Source organism: Microtus oregoni, unplaced genomic scaffold (genome assembly GCF_018167655.1).
Source record: "Microtus oregoni isolate MIOR12 unplaced genomic scaffold, Mior012 000010F_ref0000083, whole genome shotgun sequence".
NCBI classification, from domain to species: Eukaryota; Metazoa; Chordata; class Mammalia; order Rodentia; family Cricetidae; genus Microtus; species Microtus oregoni.
Window position 1 is genome coordinate 2,351,058 of NW_024543069.1, and position 23,285 is coordinate 2,374,342.

At 48.0% G+C, this 23,285-nt stretch overlaps 1 protein-coding gene and 1 long non-coding RNA gene across 2 annotated transcripts in view; one reads left to right on the plus strand and one right to left on the minus strand.

The window, feature by feature from the left end:
- Positions 1-1,334: 1,334 nt before the first annotated feature.
- Positions 1,335-3,505, minus strand: LOC121452977. The gene is made up of 3 exons (XR_005974939.1): positions 3,454-3,505; positions 3,182-3,333; positions 1,335-1,572 (listed from the first exon to the last, which is right to left on the minus strand). It is a non-coding gene; the product is annotated as an uncharacterized LOC121452977 (long non-coding RNA).
- Positions 3,506-22,979: 19,474 nt separating this feature from the next.
- Positions 22,980-23,285, plus strand: part of Trim2 (tripartite motif containing 2) — a 93,768-nt gene continuing 93,462 nt past the window's right edge. Inside the window, exon 1 of the mRNA XM_041658957.1 lies at positions 22,980-23,095. The gene's annotated coding sequence lies outside the window, so the exon portion shown is untranslated. The remainder of the gene's footprint in view (positions 23,096-23,285) is intronic.

Here is a 23,285-nt window from a genome sequence, read left to right on the forward strand (position 1 = left end):
CCTGTGTCTCTCTACGTCCTGGGTCCTTGAAAACCTCTATGGCTGATTCTGGTCACCCATAGCTAGTTTTCAAGGACTAAAATTTTATACTATATTTTAAATTGAGCTGCATAGATACAATATCTTAAACAAGAAATAGAAACATATACTACAGTATAGCAAAAATAATGTTAAATTTATATTAATATATAAAATACCTTAAACCAAAGTAGGAATATATATAGTACATATGTATCAAATATACAAAAATCCATACCAATGTAAAATATTTGATGCTAGCAGTTCCTTTTTAGTTTGAAAGTTGATTCAACAATACCCTTTATCCTGTCATTTCTATATCCTCCCTTTTTCTTTTCAGAAGAAGATCCCTAAATCTAATTTTCTTTGCTTAATTTCTTCCCTGACCATGACCGATAACAACTTGTTACCCCCCCCAAAAAAAAAACAATGACAAATATCCACAGAATGGCCAAAAACCTTCCACCCCACCCCTTGGGAATGTGGGTATCATGTTTTTAAAATTACTTTCTGTTGTCTGGGGGCAATGGCGCCTTTAGGTGACCCTGAAAAAAAAAACTAAGATAAAGACAAAGTCCTGAGAGAGCTAGCTGCTGTCCAGTCTCAGTGGGATGAGAGAGTGCAAGGCTCACCTGAAGTCCTGGCTGGATTAGTCTATGATGCTGAACCATCTGAGCTAACCATCTGGAGATTGTTCTGACCAGTTTGTAGTCCAAAGCACCTTTGGGAGGTGTTTGTTAGCTTAGCGGCATTACCACAATCCAGATGGTAACAATGCGTAACATTGTGGTAACAAAATGTCATTGTGCGGCCCAATCATCCTTTTGGAGTCTTCACCAGTCACTGTTAGGAATGGTCACAGTTCACTGAAGAAAATTTAAACATTTTCAATGTCATATGCAGCAGATCTTGAAGAGGTTACAGAACCACAATCTATTAAAGACACCCGAGGTATACAGCTTAATTCTTGTTATCTGCTCACACTCAAGCCTGAAACCATATACAGGAAGCTAGATAAAGCCTATTTCTAGACTTAGTTAGTACTCTATATGGCCATTAATATCATGACGAAAAGTCCAAATATATATGGTAACCTTATAAATTTATAGATAATATTTATACCTTAAGAAAAGCTTTAAAGAGTCACAAATAAAACCAAAGGATTATGGCATTAGTGGCAACAGAATCGTACCTAAATCTTGGTTTTTCTTCTGTCCCATATCAGGTGACTCTTCTGACATGAGACAGAGATTTTGGGTTTTCTTTATTCCATCATGCTTGGGATTAGAGAAGGAGGGAGCCACGCTTCAACAAAGTCAGCTTTGATTTTTAATTAAATTGGGACTGCAAGACCATATGACTTATGTCTGCAGAAAACGACAGAAACAAATATTTGGGAAGATTTATGAAATTTTATCCCATTGGAAGTATGCTCACTACTAGACAAATTTACTCTCTTTCTTGGGACATTTTTCATGATGATTCGTCCTTTTTCTTGTGATGTCTCATTTGTCCAGTGCTCTTTAGATTTCTTCGTTAGATGCTTTTATTTTCCTAGAAAGACAAAAGCGAAACTCTGCCTCAGCCCTAACCTTTGGAAAATTTTTTTTTCAGATCATCTCTGATCAAATGAAAGGCATTTGTTAGTTTTATAAGTTAGTTTAGATTTGAGCTCCTACTGGCTTTCAGTTGGCATAAGTAACCACCTACAAATCTTCAAGTTGACATGTGTATCGTTTTATTCACTCAGGATAATATCCAGAATCAGAAGGGCTGGGTCATGTGGTATGATACACAGAATTCTGAGAAGGACTCTTAAAATCCAATCTTTCGGCTTAACACCTTCCCTTCATGGCGAGAGCAAGCATGATGAGACAACTCCCACAGTCGTAATCTCTCACAAGGCAAATGGAAAACGGTCTGAGGGGCCTAAGCTCATGGTGCCTGAAACACAAAAGGCAGCCATGTACATATGAAGCATGGGTGTACTGAAATGTTTTCTGTGGCTGTATCAATCTATTTGAGGCTGAGTGTCTTATAGAGCAGGGAAGTGCACACGGCTCCATCCATGTGGGATGAAGCTCTGGCTCCCAGGTGTATAGACAGCCATTGTTGAACTGCCTAGCCCATGTTACCTGAGAAAATAAAAAAAAAAAAACCTTTGTAATATAAACACGCATTCTCTCGGTTCTGTTCTTTAGAGAACCCTGACTAATATAATGGCTATTTTGTGTCATTACTTTGAAAATATTCTCTTGGCTTCACTATGGTACAGATTAGACACCAAAAGAAGAAAAAAGCCAGCTGTCATCCAGCTTTTCCCTTTTTTCTAGATGTCTAATCTGTGACTTTGAATGTTTTATTCCACATTATCCCTTTATTGCATGGTCTCACTTTAAACAGAACAGTGCAAACACTCCCTTGCTCTTCTGCATGCTTCATTCCAGCCTCCACAGTCTGTAGCCTCAGCCCCGGAAGTTGCCTTCCGGTTGACCCTTCCTGGTGCTGTCTTACTTCCTTAACAGAAGCGTCCACGTGCCACTAGGTGAGTGTAAGCTTTTTAGCCATGTGCACAACAGAGCCAGAGGTCTTGAATGTCTACACCAAGACATCATCCATGGTTCACTATCACCCCCAGGAGGGATTCCCTCTGTTTCCAACATTCCTACCTGGGGCCAGGTGGTGCTGGGAAAACCCCTTTAAGCATCTGAAGCTGAATAAAAGAAATATGAAATGTATTTTACAGTCAAGTGTAAACTTGATTGATAAAAAGAGACAGTGTCGCTAGTCAGTGGTACCCACTGACTCCACCCAGGCTCCGGAGGTTCAGCCTGCATCCCCGAATATCGCTGTTTTCTTATCCCTGCTCTACCAACCAGTCCCTAGCACAGCCCTGAACTCGTATTTAAAAAGCAGCACCCCTGACATTATTCCTGGCACAGCCAGAGCTGGGTCGCTGTTGTCAGGGCAACAGAGTGTCTGCAGGGAGCACCAGCTCTCCAGGGTTTCCAAGGCAACCACTCCGCAGAGTGGAAGCAGGTGCAGCGCCCTGAGTAAAGCCCTGGGGTGGAGCCAGCTGGGGTGAGGACCCTTGGGAGACCAAGAGGTGTGCCCGCTAGGCTGTGATGTGCTCTAAAACATTACTTTGGGTGGAATATTCGACCTTAATGGTGCTCTTGCGAAACCGAACCGCTGATTCCTCCTGCCTCGGTGTATCCAGCTTGTCTCCAGGAGCCGCTTGCGCTTTGGAAATGGTCCAAGTGGATGAACTGCTGCGGAGCGTCCCCACACAGTAAGGTCCTGTTGAACAGAGTCCTAGGAACAGACGAGGGAGTTGATGTGCGCCGTTAAAACGTGAGGCGCAGTTGCATGGGCTTGTTGCGCATCGCGGGGTGCCCAAGACATCCCACCAAGGTCCAGGAGTCAAGTAGCAACCTGGCTGGAGGAAGCCGCACAAGGTCCTTTCCTTTTGAGATGCAGGTTAGCTTGCCCCTATTTTGGTTCATTCGCCTTGTTTCCTGAAAGAAATGCTGCCAAGTAAATAGGAAAGAAGCGAGGTTTCTGGAGGATTCTTTGGCATTTAACTTTGGCGTGGTAGGTCCCTGTGCAATCTTTTCTATGGCTGAAGCTGGGAGACTGCAGTGTAAGGCGCCAACTTGGTCCCCCCCCCCCCCCCCCGCCGCCGCCTGTCATCTGTGACTCCTGGGGGGAGGGGCGGGCTGTCTGACACAGTTATTAAAACCTGGCAGCTGCGTTGGCGGCACCGAGGAGCATTTTGGGGGAGCTCGCGGAAAATAAGGGACTGCCAGCTGGCCGTCTGCTTGTCCTTCCTTTCTCGTTGCCTAAAAGGCGGCAGGCAGAGCTTCCTCGTGGTTCTGATTGGCGTTCGGTCACTTTGGCAAACACTTGAAAGGTGAGTATCTGACAACTCGGCGGTGGCAGGCGACAGGCTCGGAAAGCTTCCGGTTTCACGAAGGGAAGCCTGAGACGGCGACGGGAGAGGGGACCGGCTGCCGGGAAGGGGTGGAGATGCAGGGGGGTGGTGCGGGGGAGGGTACTCGCCACGCTCGTCACCACGCCTCATCTGGAGGTGGCCGCAGCCCTGGCGATCCCGGGAGGGACTTGAGCTCGGAGTTGGGAGCACTTCGCGTCCGGATCGTTTCTACGTGTGGACTCAACGTAAAAGAAATTTGGGCCTAGGTAGCCGAGGTGCACAATCCTGGCCGGCTAGGACTGGGAAAGGCGAGACGTCATACTTTCAGGGTTGGTTCACAGCAATCAGACATAGTTTATGCTTTCCAGCCCGCGGGGACCTTTGCGCACTGCGCAGGGACTGCCGCAATCCTCCCTGAAGCCACCTAGCTGGGTGACATGCTCACTGCGCCTGGATCTGGGTCCCGGTAGGGTTTCAGAGTTCCGAGACTCTGTCAGGCTCCAAGCTGGCTTCTTCCCTTTCCAGCACAAAGTGTTTGTTCTTACGGGGGGAGCATTTTTCGGAGACTAGAGACAAATGAAAAGACCCCAAATCCCCTCCTTTCTTTTCAAACTGTGGATGTTGTAAAAGGGCGTGATGGGTTTTGTTTGATGTTGCCATTGCTTGTTAGAGGAAATCTCGGCGTTCGATTTGGTTTTCCTATTTAATTTGGGGCAAGATTTTCAACCTTACAGACCCGGCAACATGCAAGGCCTCTCTGCGGCCTGTGTATGTCTTGAGGAATCTGGCTTTCCCCTGAAAAGTGGTCAGCACAGTCCAGTGGCTCCCAAATGCCATGTCCTGAGACTGGGCTGCCATTTGATGTTGCCATCTAGTTCTTGCCTGGCCCAGTCTCCGGCTGTCTCCTGCGGTCTCTGTGAGAGGCTGGCTTCCCTGTGATTTCTTGAGTCCAGCTTACAGCATCCCGGAGTGTGGGCCATGGAGGACAAGGCCCTCCCTAGAAGGTGTCACAGATCCAAGACAGGTTGGGGATGCTAGCCATGACCCAGTTCTGGAACCTTCCAGGTCCACACCTATCTCCTCAGGCATAACCGGGACACAGAAAGCAATCTCCAGCTCACTTTAAGACACAGGCTAAGGTCTGGGCTGACCTTCCAATTCCATTTCACCTGGGGCAGCTTTTGTCAGCCTGACCTTTAAGGGTTGGTTTAATAAGAGCAAGCAGGACAGGAGGAGAAAGCAAACAAAATGGGGGTGGGGTAAGAAGAGGGAGTTAACACTCAAAAAAACAGCAACCAAATATAGCTTAGAAACTCAATTGATTAGAAATTAGTCTATATTTATAAGGAACTGAAACTACTATGGATATACACGTGGGCCCTTTAATTTTATGTATGGGATTATGGTCCTGACCCCCAAAATCAGAGTTGGTATTTGGGGCTTGAATTTTCACCAAATCTTGATTTTCAATCCAATGGTATGGTTTCAGTTCCTTGTTAATAAAAATCAGATTATGTCTAAGTTAAAATGTTGTGGGAACCAACGGATGTGGTCAGAGACGTTACATGTGACACAGAACCAGAGATAAGCCTGCCTACTGACCTCTGCAGTAGAATAAATGGGTGTTATTCCCAGAGTTCCTGCTCTTTAGAGGAAATGTGGAGGGATTAATGGGTATTGAGACTGGGGCAGCCAAAACAGTGGGGCAGAGAGCCAAAAACCAACAAACAAAAACCCAAGGCTGTTTCAGGGAGAAAAAGAGAAGTAACTTAACTACACCCAAATGGGTCAGGGAGAAGGGAGCGAGGAAAACCAGATTTTGGTTGCATCTGACAAAGGGATTCTAAAATGGGGCTGTTCACCACCTAGGAGCAGCGAGAAGAAAATGAGGTGTCACCCACTGTTCATAGCCATTCTTAACCCTTTCAGGACCAGCTACTCTTAACCCTGGCTTCAGACCTTCTAAAGCCCAGGTCATTTCCCAGCTCAGATTTTAACTCACTTGGCCTGAGCCCAGGGATGGATCTGTTTTGGGAGCTCTCTGGGTAAAAATGAAATGAAAGGGATTGTGAGATGCCTGTTTGTGCCTCCAAAGGCCAGGCCTGTGGCTGCAGGGTCAGGCAAAGTGCTGAGATGGAGTTAACCATGGAGGACAAATTCAGGCTAGCCTGCTCTGCCAAAGGGAGCCAGGAGTCTAGCTTTCAATTTGTTAATATGAAACCGCCAGATCTTCAAAGATTGGCAACTGATTAAAATCTCTAAAAGTGCATTGTGCTTGCCAAACAAGATGCCCCTGCTAGAGCGGTCTTACAATCCAGACCAGGCAACCTCACCAGACCTTGCCTTTCCGGAAAAGGCCAGGGCACCGGGGTAGAGTGGGGTGGGCTATTTGTTGTCCTAGGACCTCTAGCTTCAGTCCTTGAAGTTTATGCTTTCTTTCTTTCTTTCTTTCTTTCTTTCCTTCCTTCCTTCCTTCCTTCCTTCTTTCTTCTTCCCTCCCTCCCTTCCTCCCTCCCTCCCTCCCTTCTTTCTTTCTTTGAGATAAGGAATACACTTTTTTGCCCACATTTCCTTCCTAGTGCTGCAGGCAGAACACAGGGCTTGGCACATGCTGGCCTTGTTCTCTGTGAAGGTCCGTAGTCTCCAGGCCTGTGATTTCTGGATTCTTGAAGTGAAGCACCCTTCTCTAGTTCCTCAGAGGTTTCTCTGGCTGTGACTCGAAGGAGGTTGGTCTGCACAAGCTGACCACACCTGTCTCCTCCCGGACTTCAGACCCACAGGGTTCCCTGGATGCCTCTTGCAGAGGTGGACATGGTCAAGGGGACTGGGAAATGAAAGGACAGCCTCAGCGCCGCCATCTGTGATGTCTCATGGGTATGAAAACAGAGGTTGAATTATGTATGTAAGTAGTACTGGCAGCGACATACAATGTAGCCTCAGCTCACGTGTCTTAAATGTTCCTTCTCTAAGCCACAGAAGCAATGAAATGTGTGTCTTCATCAGCACAGAGGAAGCGTCCAGTGTCACTGTTCACAGGTGAAATGTCTCTGCTGAGTGCAGAAACAGTTCAGGAGGCTTGCAACACTGTCTTGCTTGCATTCTCCCTTTCTCGTCCTTGGGCCAAGGCTCCTGTGTTTTTGACTTGGTTCAGTATTGTCTTTGACATATATTAACTATACATATTTATGGCATACAGTTTAGTGTTGTAGACGTATTTATCTTGTGTAACAATCTAGCCAGGGTAATTAGCATATTATGGTTTCAAGCATGAGTAATTTCTCTGTGACAAGATCACTTGAAACCCTCTCTTTCTGGCTATTTTAAAACGCAACACATCTTGTTAACTGGAGTCGCACTGCTGTGGGAACACCAGGATTTATTCCTCTCTTCTACATGAGTTTTATGCCGGTGACGAAGCTCACCGTATTCTCACCCCTGCCCCTGCCAGCCTCCGGAAACCAAGGGCTATGGTCTACCTCTGAGACATCAGGTCTTAGGCTGCACAGATGAGCGAGGCCATTCAGGGCTGTTCTTTCTGTGCTCATCTTAGTTCCTCCATTCTGCAAACGGCAGATTTCACTCTTTGATGCCCAATTAACACCCCACTGTCCACGTGTGGTACGTTTTCTTCATCCGTTCATGTATTTATTGTTGAGCACTCGGGTTGATTCCCTATCTTGGTGACTCTGCAAAGTTTTGTAACGAGCATTTTTTTTTTTTTGGTCCGTTTTACAATCAGATTTTTTGTTTCTTGTTGTTAAGATGCCGGAGTTTCCTTATACAGTCTGGATTCTAACCCCGTGTCAGATGGAGAGCGTGGGGCACAGGTGTCTCCTGGGCACATTGATTTTATTTCCTTTCATACTTTATGATGGTTGAGCTTCTGGGTCACCCACTGTTTTGAGTTCGGTGTTTTGAGGACCCCTGGATGTTTTCCACCACAGCTACACCCATTTACATTCACATCAACCATGTCCTCAGGTTCTGGTTTCTCACGGCCTCACCAGCATTGTGGCTTCTTGACTTTTTGATCACAGACATGTGAGCCCGGGTGAACTGATATCTTCTTGTCGTGTTGATTTAGATTCTCTAATGATCAATGCTGCTGAGAATTTTTTCCCCGTTACACCTTGGCTATTAGTATGTCTCAGTGATTCAGATTTAACTGACCAGCCGTCTTGGTTATAACTACCACCTTGCTTGTCAGGTGGCTCCGTCACCCATTCTAAAGCCTCTCTTGGTGACTTTATCAAAAACTGCTCAGCTCTTTCCTGGAATTGGAGATCACCACATTCCACCCTGCCAGCCTCTGCCAGCTTGGACCAGTTCCCAAGGATGAGAGGGTGTTTGCTGGAGCGCTGACGCTTGTTTGAGGTCTGCCAGTGCCCACTTCTAGCCACCAAGCACCTCAGGCTCTACCCAGAGTTCCTCTCTCTGTGTGCCTCTATCAAACACGAGACCATCCTGCAGAGTGTACGTGGGACCGGCCTTCCCTGGCACCTGCCTGTCTTCCTGTGATGGCCCAGGCTGCCTGTCAAGCGCCACTAACTGCCCTGCCCAGGCCCCCGGACGTAGACTTCTGTCCTTTGCTGGCTTGACAAGTTTCCTGTTGGGAACCTGTTTATATAATCACCATGTAATTTTCCTAAAGGCAGTCTGTCTGGTTGCTTTCTATTCTAGACCATTCCTGTGGACTCTTACTGTTTTAACATGTTTGATAATGTACAAAAGGTTTACGTTAGGATGAGGGGGGAGGAGGAGGAAGAAGAAGAGAAGCTAAGCTATTATTCTGAATTACTCATAGTAGCAGGAGAAAAATCATTAAAGGGAAATTTCACACTATTGTATGATATGCAACTGGGCATCCATGACTAATATGGGTGAGGCTGATATTAGGAGCTACAACTGTTTTTTAAAATAGTAATCCCATCTTAATGTTATTTTGTTAATTGCTATCATTAGTAATCACATCATTTATTTATTTGCTGCTCTGGAGATTAAATCCAGGGTCAGTGAGCTCCCACTGAGCTACATTCCAGTACCAACTTTTTAAAAAAATATTTATTATGTATACAGTGTTCTGTCTGCATGTATGCTATGCCTGCAGGCAGAAAAGGGCGCCAGACCTCATTATAGATGGCTGTAAGCCACCATATGGGTGCTGGGAATTGAACTCAGGACCTCTGGAAGAGCAGCCAGTGCTCTTAACCCCTGAGCCATCTCTCCAGCCCCCCAACTTTTTCTTTTGGAAGCAGGGTTTCACTCTGTAGCCTTGGTTGGCCTGAACCAACTGGTCTTGAACTCATAGAGATCTCTGGCCTCAGCCTCCTAAGTGCTGGACTTAAAGATCTACACTCCTATGGCCAGTCCCATTTTATTGTAAAGGGAATTATTCTCATTATTATATAGTGACAAGCTAGAAATGAAACTCTCTTTAGATATACAGTTATATATAACAGTCAACAAGAATACAGAAAAAATAAATCTATTAAGTAAGTACTCTGTTTTTCCCACAAGGATTTTTTTTAAAAAAAGAAGAATTTTGCAATTTTTAAAGATTAATGCTTACCATTGTGTTTAGAAGAAAGATTTATGAACAAAAGCCAGACACACAATAAAACAAAGGACTATGTTATGAGTACCGCTACCTACTAGACCGCTAGTAAGGTGCCAGGCCGGTGTTAGCAGCTAGTCAGGTGCCAGGCTGGTGTTAGCGGCTGGTCAGGTGCCAGGCTGGTTGGTGTTAGCGGCTAGTCAGGTGCCAGGCCTGTGTTAGCGGCTAGTCAGGTGCCAGGCCGGTGTTAGCGGCTAGTCAGGTGCCAGGCCGGTGTTAGCGGCTGGTCAGGTGCCAGGCCGGTGTTAGCGGCTGGTCAGGTGCCAGGCTGGTGTTAGCGGCTGGTCAGGTGCCAGGCTGGTTGGTGTTAGCGGCTAGTCAGGTGCCAGGCCGGTGTTAGCGGCTGGTCAGGTGCCAGGCCGGTGTTAGCAGCTAGTCAGGTGCCAGACTGGTGTTAGCCAGTCCATACCAAGCTGGGAAGCAAGGCCTAGTCCCTGCCCACATGGTCAGGTTCCTGAGTGCCGGTACTTGGGCTCCAGGGACTTGTCTGTAAGGGAGAGGGGAGCAGAGACGGTGCACAGCTGTGGAGAGTCAGGAGGCTAAAGGATCTGGAGTCTGGACGTTCAGAAAATAGGGAAGAACATAGCTTGGGTGTCTGAGGCAGGTGACGGGGTTGTAGCAGACGGATGGAGAGCAATCTTCTCAGGACACCGAGCCCCAGGGTCATCCTGAAAGTGAGGCAGTCACTGCAGGCTATTTTAACGACTAAGACATTCGCTGCCAAGGGTTGGCTCAGAGCTTGGCTCACAGGGCACAGATGACGAATTCACAATGAGGGTTGTCATCAGTACAAAGACAAGATGAGACTCTGCTCGCTTTCCCTACAGAAATGAGGACTGGGAACTTTCTATCGCCATGGCGGTGACCCTGGGTCACCCATGCTCAGGGAGGCTTATATCCAAAGTGCTCCGAATTTGACAAATTCCTAGTAAGACCCTTGGAGTGTCTGCCTGGGCTCATTTCCCCTCTCTTGTCTCTAGAATTCAGATTTTACTGCTTCGAAAAGTTCATTAAAGCGCAAAGGCATTATAAAAGATTTTCTTCTGTGTAAATAAAGGTAAATGTTTGAGGAATTATATGCATTTCACTTGCTTTAACCACTACACGCGGTGTATAGCACATCACAGCCTTCTGTGGTTCCCCAATAACGTGCTCAATTGTGTGTTTCTATGAACCAATTGTAAAATAACTCTCATTTAAGATTAAAATAAACTAGGGCTCTTTTCTTCTAAGCCACCTGTCACTCACTCAGGTGGCCTTCTTCAGGCCGCCTCCTGTCTTCCCCATTTCAAGTTCTGCAGACAGAACTTCACGTCTATTCACACCCCGCCTTTTCGTTCTTGCCAGTGTCCTGGCAGGTATTTTGGAGAACCCCATCACTATTGCGATGCGGTTTGAGGATGGAGAAGATGCGTTTAAGTGTTGAGGCTGCACTGTGGACCCAGGACCTGCAAGTGTGCAGTTGCTTGCTTGTTATGATGTCATAAGGCCGTGGTTCGCCGCCTTCCTAATGTCGCAACCCTTGAATACAGTTCCTCATGTTATGGTGACCCCCAGCCATAAAATTACTTTTGTTGCTACTTTATAACTGTAGTTTTCCTACAGTCTTAGGGTACCCCTATGAAAGGGTCAGTCAATTCCTCCAAACGGGTTTCGACCCACAGGTTGAAAACCATTGTCATGAGGGACCCAAGAGCCTCTGAGCATGCCCGGTAGTAATTTACCATAGACACACACCCTAACTCTGCTTTTTGAAATGTAACGAGTATTTGAGCCTAGGCTGTTCAGTAAAGTGCTTGGTTTGCAAACTTGAGGACCTAAATTCAATCCTCAGAACTCAAAACGAAAAAGCCAAGTATGGCGATGCTTGCTGGTTATCCCAGGAGGAGGAAATAGGATCCTAGAGACTCCTCAGCCAGCCAGTCTGGCCTATTTGGCAAACTCCTAGTCAGTAAGAGATGTAGTCTCGAAATAAAGGTGGGCAGTGTTCCTGAGGATGATACCCAAGGTTGTTCTGCTGTCTGGCCTCCGAAAACACACACACACACACACAGAGCTACGTATGCACATCTGCACACACATGTAACAAATATCCAACCAAAGTGTTTCCCGTCTCTAGAAATAAGAGTCCATCAGAGGTGGGAGGTTAGTTTGAAAGCATTTCTTTATACCTGTGTGGCTGGCTCCCAGGACATCGTGTGTGTACACTATAGTTCACAACCCATTTCCGTTGCTGGAAAGCTCATGGTGCTGGGAATAGAAGCACACCCAATGCTGTGCACAGAGGGTCACACGTGCCAGCTACTGCTACGAGAGGTGAATTTTGTGAAAACTCAGAGCTTGAGTCCACAGGGGGATCTACTCCCATTGACATTATTAGTATTCCTGTGTGTGTTCTTATATGCCATTATTTTTAGCTAAAAATTACAACCCCACTACACCTTTGGCAGCACCTTGTTTGTGTCCAGCGCTGCCCTGTGCATCTTAGAATGCAAGTCGGCTGCAGTCACTGCGTGGTGCTTTTCAGACACCTTTTATTGGGACCCTTTTTTAATATTTCTTTTTGAAAGTTTTCACCCAACTCTTTCCCTCCCCTCCTGTCTCCTTTGAGTTGGTCTTGATTGACCTAAGGGGAGTAAGCTGCCTCTGTATTCTTGTATTTCATGAGTATTTGCCCCAAGGTCAGTGTTTGCTTATTAATCATTTTGACCATTTTTCCCTTTCTGAACATATGTGGGGAAATACCCGGCTTCCCCTGCATTTCCCCTGTCCCCTTCAGTGGATCTCCAGCCGCTGAAAATCCACACACGTTCTCTCCCTGTGAGTCTCTTCTGCGCCATGACATGAGGTCTTTTGTTTTTCAGGCTTTAATTTCTAAGGTGCTCCCCTTGAGTTATAAGGATACTGGGTCTCTGTTTCCCGGATGCAATAGCTTTCTACTGTGAACACAGAGTTTTTCCTTTCGACCCCTGTATTGTTTCTCCGACCTTTCTCTGTGTTCTGTTTTGTTTTCCCTCTGCCTTTTTCTTTTCTTAGTGCACTGGCAGACTTTGTGGGGTGACCCAGCAATCAACCAGGTTTTCTTTTAGTGACCCCAGGAGGCAGTGTGGGAAGGATTTCTCTTAATGGACCATTTGGTTCCTTCTAAGTGTGAAAGCAACTCAGTGCTGGGGTGTGACTCAGTGGTGGAGGTTTTCCTAGCAAGCTGGAGGACCTGGTTCCCTCATCATCATCTCTTCAGGGCAGCGGAAGGAGATGCTCCTGAGAAGCCTTAGAGTCTGGGTAAATAAAACTAATTTTGGTCTGTTTATTTGTGGGTTTTTGTGGGGGGGACAGGGTTTCTCTGTGTAGCCCTGACTGTACTGAAACTCACTCTGTAGACCAGGCTGGCCTCAAACTCACAGAGATCCACCTGCCTCTGCCTCCCAAGTACTGGGATTAAAGTCCTATACCACCACCATGTCTGGCTTGACTTTGGCCTTTAATCCCAGCACTCGGAAGGCAGAGGTAGATGGATCTCTGTGAGTTTGAGGTCAGCCTGGTCTGCAGAGCTATTCTTAGGAGAGCCAAGGCTACCCCCCAAAAAAAACCTATCTTAAAAAACAAAGACAAAGAAAAGAAGAGCATGAAAGGGAACAGGTCCAGATGCATGCTGTGTGACCTGAATTTTAATCAGGGCTTCCAGAGCAAACTCTGCTGATTAAATTTCTCTTCTAAAGAGAAAAAAATGTTCATTTTTTTTTCAATTTTTTTCTTTTTTTCTGCTTATACTCAGATGTGTGTACATGTCTATATTTGTATGGGCACACGTGTTTGTGTGTATGTCTGCATTTGTGTGGGCACACGTGTGTGTGTTTGTGTGTGTGTGTGCAAGTGCATGCAGGTGAACACACGTGAAACTCGAAGTATAAGTATCAGGAATCATGCTCGATTCCACCTTTTTCACTGAGTCAGGATATCTCAATCAAATTCAGAGCTCACCTATGTTGCTGGTCTCTGGCTAGCTTGCTCTGGGGATGCCCTGTCTTGCTTTTTGAGTTACAGGTGGGCCACTAGGCCCACCCGGCTTTTACATCTGTTCTGGGGATCTGAACGCCAGTCTTGACGCTCCTATGGCAAGTGCTTCAACCACTGAGCAATTTCTCCAGCCTCATTTTTCATTGCACATGACATCCATCCATGCCTACATACAGTACATGTGAGCTGTGCACATGACATCCATCCCTTCCTACACACAGTACATGTGAGCTGTGCACACGACATCCATCCATGCCTAGAAACAGTACATGTGAGCTGTGCACATGACATCCATCGCTTCCTACACACAGTACATGTGAGCTGTGCACACGACATCCATCCCTTCCTACACACAGTACATGTGAGCTGTGCACACGACATCCATCCCTTCCTACACACAGTACATGTGAGCTGTGCACACGACATCCATCCATGCCTAGAAACAGTACATGTGAGCTGTGCACACGACATCCATCCCTTCCTACACACAGTACATGTGAGCTGTGCACACGACATCCATCCCTTCCTACACATAGTACATGTGAGCTGTGCACACGACATCCATCCCTTCCTACACACAGTACATGTGAGCTGTGCACACGACATCCATCCCTTCCTACACACAGTACATGTGCATATTTCCCTCTATTGCGCGGTCCTTGCTGAGTACTTACTCCGTGTCCCTCTGCGATGGCGAGCCCCACAAGCAAGGCCACCCTGACTTCATCTGCATCTGCAGATCACAAGTGAGCTGTGGGGCCGTCCATGGAGGGACCAGCAGTGACTGCAGCTGCAAATAACGTGAATGGCTTAATTGTTGGGGTAACAATGTTAGTTTTTTAACTGAAGAAGCAAGAAAGGGGAGGAGGAAGTGGGGGAGGACGAGGAGAAAGGCTGAGGAAGAGGAGGGAAAGGAAGACAGAACAGGACCAGGCTTAACCCAGTGAGAAAGTAACTCATTCCTAGAGGGATAAACCATTTAAAACGTCCCAATATTACTCACGGTCTTTATGGAGAAGGGACCATACACATAGCACAATCAGTAGGGTGACCTGGTGTTCTTTGCTAGGTGGTTTTATGTCAGCTTGACACAAGTTAAAGTCTTCCAAGAGGAGGGAACCTCAACTGAGAAAATGCCACCTGGAGCCAGGCAGAGTGGCACATGCCTTTAATCCCAGCACTCAGGAGGCAGAGGTCAGCAGATCTTTGAGTTCGAGGCATGGTCTACAGAATGAGACAGCCAGGGCTACACAGAGAAATCCTGTCTCAATCTTCCCAACCCAGCCAAAAAAACCAAAAAACTTCCAGAATGTAAGGTTGCAAACAAGCCTTTAAGGCATTTTCTTAATAAGTGATTGAAGGGGGAAGGCCCAGCCCGTTGTTGGTGCTCCTGCGTTCTGTAAGAAATGGCTGAGCAAGCCCTCGGGAGCAAGCCAGTAAGCAGCCCCCTTCATGGCCTTTGTGTGAGCTCCTGCCTCCAGGTCTCTGTCCTGTCTGAGTTCTGTCCCGACTCCATTGGACAGTGATGAACTGTGATAGGGAAGCATAAGCCAAACAAAACTTTTCTCCCCAACTTGCTTTTGGCCAGGGTGTTTCATCACAGCCATAGAAACCCTCACAAAGACGAGCACTAACTGAGACAATTAAGCAGGTCCCTCCTGATGAGCCCCAGGCTGACAGAGGGGCCACGGGGATCACAGGCTGTGTGAGGAGGGGCCACGGGGATCACAGACTGTGAGAAGAGGGGCCACGGGGATCACAGACTGTGTGAGAAGGGGCTACGGGGATCACAGACTGTGTGAGAAGGGGCTACGGGAATCACAGACTGTGTGAGAAGGGGCTACGGGGATCACAGATCCTGGTGAGCCCCAGGCTGATGGATGGAGGGGCCACGGGGATCACAGACTGTGAGAGGAGGGGCCACGGGGATCACAGACTGTGAGAAGGCACCTGACACATCAGTGGGGGGGGGGGGGTTTCATGTCACTAAGCCCAGGCTGGCAGGCAGCAGGCCACTACTGAACACATCCACCTACAGAGAAAACTGCCAGCAAATGATGGAGGTTTTATTCCTTCCAGAAACATTGGCTGGGCTCAGGGAGGGCCTATGAACCCTATCAGGGTCCCCGCACACCGAAGCACAGATCAGCCTCACACAGCAGAACCTAGCCCAAGCCGCAGGGACAACTGTCGCTTGTTTCTGTTCAGGGTGATGAAACACGGACATGTTTCTTGCTTTTTTAATCCGTGTGTGTGTGTGTGTGTGTGTGTGTGTGTGTGTGTGTGTGAAGATCAGAGGTCAACCGTGGGTGTCTTTCTCAATCGCTCCCTACACTATTCCGTGAGACAGAGTCTCTCACTGAACCTGGAGATCATTGCTTCAGCTAGGCTAGCTGGCCAGAAAACCCGAGCGACCCTCCCATCTCCTCCTTCCCGTCGCCTCTGTGCGAGCGCTGGGATCTGAACTTGGGTTCTCATGTTTGCATGGAAAGTGTTTTACCAACTTCTTCATCTCCCCGGCACCTTTCTCTTGAGGTGCTGGGGGCCAAACATCCAGCCTTGCACATGCTGAAAGCATGTTTACCCGTGCCTGTGCATGCAAGTGAGTCGGTGCACACATAACGCCAGTCGGGGACGCCTTCCTGTAATGACACAAAGGGCAGCTGGTGAGCTGTCCACATGGTAGTGATGTCACGATACTTTTGACTATCCGTAGCTGGGCAGGACTACGCTAGGCCTATTGTGTCTTTTGTTTTGTATGTAACATTCATAATTAGCCTTTCAGAGTGAATACCGACGCTGTGGTTTGAATAAGCCTCTCCCTAAGGTTCCTGCGTTAGAAGCTTGGTCTTCAGCCCATGGCACTGCTGGGACATCCAGGCCCCCACGAGGAAAGTAGCTGTGTTTCCTGCCACGGGTGCTGCCTTACCATAGGCCAAACCTTCCATGGCTAAGTAACCATGGGCTGGACCATCCAGTCCTCTCCTTCTCTTTCTCAGGAGGGGTCATTTCCTTGTGGTACCGGGAGGGGGTAAACCCAGAGCTTTGCGTATGCTCGGCACAGATGTGTGTGAATGTGTATGTTACAGCCTGTCTGGGAGACACGGGTGAATCTCAGAGTCCAGTCTGCAGCGGGTGAGGAGTGGCCTCAGTCTAACCTGCTGTTCAGGACAGAGCATCAGGAAAGGGGGGCCTGCAGAAAGGCAGGGGTGGGGGGGGCTGTGGAGCAAAATTGTCGCTCTATGTTTTTTCTTAATTTCTTGGGTCAAAATAACCTCAGAGCTGAAGGTAGCTGCAAGGGAATCGGGAAATAATGTCTTTATTCTGCAGAGTCTTTCCCCACATGCTTAAACCTCAGCAGTTCCGGGGCCAAGTGTGAAAAAAGACCCTGGCTCCCAGCCCCAGTACCATTAAAAATAAAGGGAAGGGGTTCTGGAAGGAGGGCACACTCACTGGTGGGCAATTTGCACTCTCTACCCAGCAGAGACCTGTAGGACGACAGCTTGTGCCTGGCAGCCTCAATGAGGTTTGTGACCCTACAGCTCTGCTGGGCATCAGACTGCCCCAACGCGCTCACTTGGCTCAGTTCCTGCTGCGGGGGATGGGCACCCACGGAGTGTGTTCCACAGAGCTGCCGCTTCAGGCAGGCTACACTCCCACCCCTCCGACCAGGCCAAACTCCACGGCCCAGCCACTTTATTTGTTAAAGATTAATCTATCGCCTGACTTTTATCCAAGAGGACAAGCTATTTTTAAAACCCGAGGTGAATATCTTGAGTAAGAAAAACAAAACAGAACAGGGCTCCTCCAGGCCCTCTGGCGGCTTCCAGGCTACGGGAAGAGGAGAAGCAGTCATTGTGCAGCTGATACTGGGCACAGAGACCTATTTTACAGAAAGATAGATATGCTAATAGCAGCCTTTCTAGTCCCTCAAGATGCTAACTTCCAGGCAGGCAGTAATCTTTTTTATTGAAAGGGTATCATTTCTGGAGTAGTGAAAAGAAAAGAGAAAAGATTCTTGGTCAAGGAAATTTGAGGATCTTGCACCATATACACCCCTTTCTTGGCAGGCCCTAATACAAAGACGTGTTAAAGGCCCCGAGAAGTCCCGCTGTAGACAGTTCTTTTTAGTGTCCCAGACTTATTCTATGACCCGTTCTCCTATTTCATCTGTTTGCTTCTGACCGAAAAGGTAACCCTGGGAATTTCTGTGTGTCAGTGTCCGTGTGGTAGTGCCTTCACTTGCACCCCCAAGCAGTGATTCTGGCCTCCTCCTTTTGAGTTGTCTGGGAAATGGAACTTAAGTCTCTTGTAGCACAGTGAAAAGGTTTTGCTCGTGTGCCGAAAGCAGAGATTTCAGTCTCATTGAGGAAGGGTTCGACACCTGAGAGTTTTTTGGTTTTTTTTTTTTAAGATTTATTTTATATGCTTGAGTGTTTTGCCTCCATGTATGTAAGTACCCTCCCCCCCCCCCCCCCACACACACCTGATGCCCTCAGAGGTCAGAAGAGGACATCAGATCCCCTGGAACTGGAATTACAGGTATTTGAAAGCAGGTACCTGGATGCTCGGAACTCCTCTGCAAGAGCAGCCAGTGCTCATAACCGCTGAGCCGTCTCCCCAGCCCCTGCCCGAGAATCTTAAGAGGGATGTTTATTTGTGACAGGCTTTGGCAGCAGTGTCTTGACTTAAGACTCTTAGGTCACTGAAGCTCTCTGCAGCACTCAGAATAGGGACCTCAATGAAGCATCCCATCATGCTGGGTCAATCTACTTGTGAGGTTTTCGTTGCTGGTTCCCTATGGCGAGGGCTGCAGCCTGAAGCTCCTCGAACCCACGAGTGATTCTAAGAACACCCCACGGCTGCACGTAAGTCGGTGAGGAGATGACAGCTGCCTTCAATGTCTGTCTGAGCCCATTTACGAATAAGATGGGTTTGCTCTATCTTCAGAGAGCTACAAGACAACACAGCAGCCTGGCCTCTGTGGGGCTGGTTAAACAACTGTAATGATTTGTCCCCGAGAAATTAAGAGTCTCATTAACTCCACCCATTTGGGGCACATTCTTAATAATTTTGCTTTAGGGTAACTTGGGATCTTTTTGCACAGTGCACAGCACAGTTCACATGCTGCCTCATTAACTTTTACCCTTCCCTAGGATGAGGGCTGCTACTCCTATCAGGACCCTGGGGCTCTAGGCAGCCTGGGGCTAGCCACTAATTGGCACGCAGCCAGGAGCACAGCCCTGGCTCCTGGTACTCTATCTTAGCTGCTAGGGCTCAAAGCCTTCAAAAGGCAAACTTTCGAAATTGTGGTCTCACCCAGAGATATTATAGAAGTGCCTCTTGGGAACCCCCAACCCCACCTCCCTGCCAGCAAGGGCTTAACCACTGACCCTTCTCCCTAGTCCCTGAATTACACACTTATGAAAGCATTGTCGTGTAGTTCATTTTGGCTGAAGTGTCATTATGTGAGTGTGCCTGTTGTCTATTTGTCCAGACATTGTCCCGAATGCTAGGGAAGCCTTTGTGGGTTCTAGTTACAGTTTTCAAGATGAGAGGTTGGCTCCCGAGAATAACGAATAAGTGGCCATGTGATTGGCTGTGTCGGGATCCTGTGACAGTTGTTCTTCCCCTGTGAGAGACCCTACACCACCACCTCCCAGTTTCAGGGTGGCTCTGACTTACGGCTGTGTGTGGGCTACTTTTGAATCACCGGGATCCGAACACAGGGCAGAAACGAGGAAGGAAGGGCTTACTTTGGGTCACAGTTTCAGGGGATTTTGGTCTAATGTGGTGGGTAAGGTATGATGAGCTAGGGGAGGAGGGCAGCTCCTGCATGCGGGAGCAGTCGGTGGAATCGTCGTGACAGGCATGTGTGGTGGGGACTCCCCACATGACTGTGAACCAGGAAGCACAAAGTGGGATTGAAGGAGGAGCCAGCTATAACTGGCAGGGTCCTGGCCTTAATCACCTCCTCCCACCAGACCACAAGCTGCCGCTCCTGTCAGTGTCCTCTTGACTTGGATCCTCAAGTTCCTTTTCTGTGCTCCTCCTACCTAGATGTCCCCAGGAGACTCTGGGAAAGGTCTTGTGCAGAGTATATGGGACCTTTCTTGGGAGCCTGGTGACTTCACGCTTTGCTTGTTAGAAATTCTGCGTGCTCCAGGAAGTGAGTGACGTGACTGACTTCTAATTAGCAGCTTTGTCTCCTCATCTTGCATGTCCTCTGCGTCTCTGAGGGTGAAACAGGAGAAGGACTAAGGGTGGCCATGTGTCCTAGGCCCTCAGGAGTCTCTCAGAGGTCCATTTTACAGGCAAGGAAACCGGAATCTATGCATGGATGCAGGAGAAGGTGAGAGAGAAGGTTTTTGGATTCAGAAACAGAAGCTAAATGGGGAGGGGTGGCGGTGTTAAGAGGGGATGGGCCCTGCCTAAAGCCACAGCCCGTTATTACGGGCCCTGTAGTTGCTAGAGAAGTTCTGAGATTTTAGAACTTGTAAATGGTGGTTGAGGATATATTCCAGGCTTCCTAAGGTTCAACTGTCCACAAGGGGTCAGGAGAAGTGTGTTATGTCACAGAGGTAGGGGAAAATAGAGACCATCCCCCACTTTTCATGGGCGCACAGACAGCCTTGCTCTGTGATGATTCTGTGTGTTACTTTCAGTAACAGCAGTAGGCCAGCGCCAAAGGGTGTGGCGGCCAGTGAAGGAGCAGGCTCTTTCAGAATCTTTGTGCTCAGAGTTCTTTCCTTCTTTTTTTTGAATATTTGGTGGTACTAGGGGTGGAATGTAGGATCTCACACAAGGACCTTACCACTTAAGTCACACCCCAAGCCTCCAAAGTTGTGTTTTCTTGCTGAAATCCCCTGAGAAGTCTTCTCTGGGTGTTCTATGTCACCTCTTCCTCCATAGTTTCAATCATTTTCTGTTTCAGTTTCCTGACACTAGCTCACTTGGCACTATTGTAAAGATAACAATCCAAAAACAACAAACAAACAAACAAACCCCACCATCCTTTCTAATCTACTCGTTTAATACTCAGGATTTTATCTCAAGTGTTATTCATAGCTAAAGAACCTCTTCCCAACACGGACTGATTCTCCTAGCCCTGTTGTAGCCTCTGCAAAGAATCTAGTTTGCATTTAATGTATGAAAGTCATAGTTTTAGAGAAAGGAAGGAAGGGGAGGGAGAGAAGAGGGAAGGAAGAAGAAGGGAGGAAGGAAGAAGGGAGGAAGAAGGAAAAGAGGAAAAAAGGAAGGAAGGAAAGAGGAAGAAAGAAAGCCCTAGAGACAGATCCCAGCTTGGCAGCTACCAAGACTGGGTGGGAAGGGCCTGAAGAGAAGCTGGTGACAGTTAGCACGTAATGGATTCAGGGCTTAGTGTTACAGTGATGGTGACAGTCTATGTCACATGTGTTCTGTCTACACTCTCTAAACGGCCCCTGTGAGGTCTGAGCATCCCACCGACTACAGCCAGGTCTGATTTACTGGAAAGAACATCCAATTATCATCCTCGAGACACACATACACAGAGGGAGAGAGAGAGAGAGAGAGAGAGAGAGAGAGAGAGGGAGAGAGAGAGAAGGGCAGAGCCTGCTTGGATGGATCAGACCTTGGCCATTTCAGCTCTAGAGTTCCTGCCCACATGCTTTTCTTGCCTCCCCTGGGTGACGTAATGAGACATCAAAGGTCATGGTATGGGCCTGGCCTTTCACCTCATCCCTCTGAGGACTGATGGTGGTACTTTACTGTTCTACTTCAGGGTGATAAACACCATGAGCAGAATCAACTTTGGGGAGGAAAGGTTTATTTCATTGTACGCTTCCAGGTCAGGGCACAATCCATTGAGTGAAACCAGAGCAGGAACTCCAGGCAGGAACTGGAGCAGAAATCATGGAGGGATTGAGTCTACTGACTCAAGTCCAAGCTCAGTCGGGCTTCTTACACAGCCCAGGACCCAGGGGTGGCACACCCCACAGGGGTTAAACCTTCCCACATCATTTAGCAATCCAGACAGTTCCTCACAGACATGGTTGCTGGCTGGTCTGACCCAGACACTTAAACCCCACATGGGCTCTGTCTCCTTCTGTCCTCAAATACAAGGAGACCTGTATTTGAGGCTGAGAGCCCCAGATATCCCTGTGAGACCATCTTAACAACCTGCCGGTACAGAATCTGACGTGAAGGGAAGTGGCCTTTTCTGTGGCCAAGTGCAAGGCAGCTGAAGATGGGGCCAGCCTAAGTCCTGACCTTCTCTGAGCTCTGCCAGCCCTGGCCTTGAGGACTATAACGGCACAGTGAGCTGCCAGTGGCCTGAGCACCCCCCCCCCCCCCCCCCCCCGCTCCCATTTACAGGGACTTCAGCCTTACAGGAAGCATAGCTCTAAGGTGGACACAGAACCTTCTGCAGTGCACAGTAAGGCTTTGCAGGCTTCCTGTAGTCCAGAGCTTGATCCTTCCTGCCCCTCTGGAGATAGAGTTAAGACACTCTCCACAGGGTTTGGCCTCCCACTGAGCTGACAAGTAGTGCTGAGAGATAAGGGAGATCTTGTTCCCCTCCATCCCCCACCCTGACCAGGGCAGCCTGACCTTCCCCGATGTGGAGCCCAATCAGTGTGGATGTGGACTACCTGCCTAGGAAGTGATTATAGCTAAAGCTTCCTTCTGGGTGCTTGGAAATTGAAACCCGCTGAGCAGTGTATCATGAAATGGACAAGAGCATTTTGGGCATCGAGAACAGGGAAAGTGGAAGTCATTGTAGCAGGTGTGTGGGCTGGATGGAGAAGCATTGACTTGGGGAGAAGCATTGACTTGAAGGGAGAAGCATGGACTTGGAAGAGAAGCATGGACTTGGAAGAGAAGCATGGACTTGGAGAAGCATTGACTTGGAGGGAGAAGCATGGACTTGGGGGAGAAACATGGACTTGGGGGAGAAGCATTGACTTGGGGGAGAAGCATTGACTTGGAGGGAGAAACATGAACTTGGAGGGAGAAGCATGGACTTGGGGGAGAAGCATTGACTTGGGGGAGAAGCATTGACTTGGGGTTCCTCTGCAACCTGCATTCTGAGGTCAGAAATAGAGTTTGAATTTCCAGAGTAGGATTTAGAGTTGTGCCACACTTGAGAGGATTACCCCAGTGAAGACAGTTGTTAAAGAAAAGGTCAGAAGCAGAGAGAACCTCAATTTAAAAAAAAAAAAAAGTAATTACCCTTCCTGTTCAGTGTTCCTTACTCCTTGTCTCCCCTGCTTCAGGGTGAAACACAATATCTTAAGCAAACAGAGCTCAGAGAGGCTGATCATTGGCTCCCATTGTCCCTGATACCGCAGCCCCTCCCTCCCCTTGGCCTGTGCTGACAGGGCTGTTTATAGTTTTCTTCTAAGGGCCACCCTTTAACTCAGTCTGATGACTATAATGGGCTCATTTGTCTGAGGACTAAAGGGAGCAGAGTCCCTAGTGCTGAGCAGGCTGGGCCAGGCTTTAATCTCAGGAGCGGCTGTTATGGAACCCAGGTAAGAACTTCCACATGTGTGATGAGTCTCTCTCTGGGCTGTTAATCTCGGGCAGGGAGGGAGATGAGCTGTGATTGAGTTGCTAGCTTTGCTGCTGGTTTTCAGTTCTTGTCTGCAAAGACGGAGGAAAAGATGAGTCCTCTGAGACCTGCCTAGAACGCTTATAGAGCCTGGTCCACCCAGGTGAGAA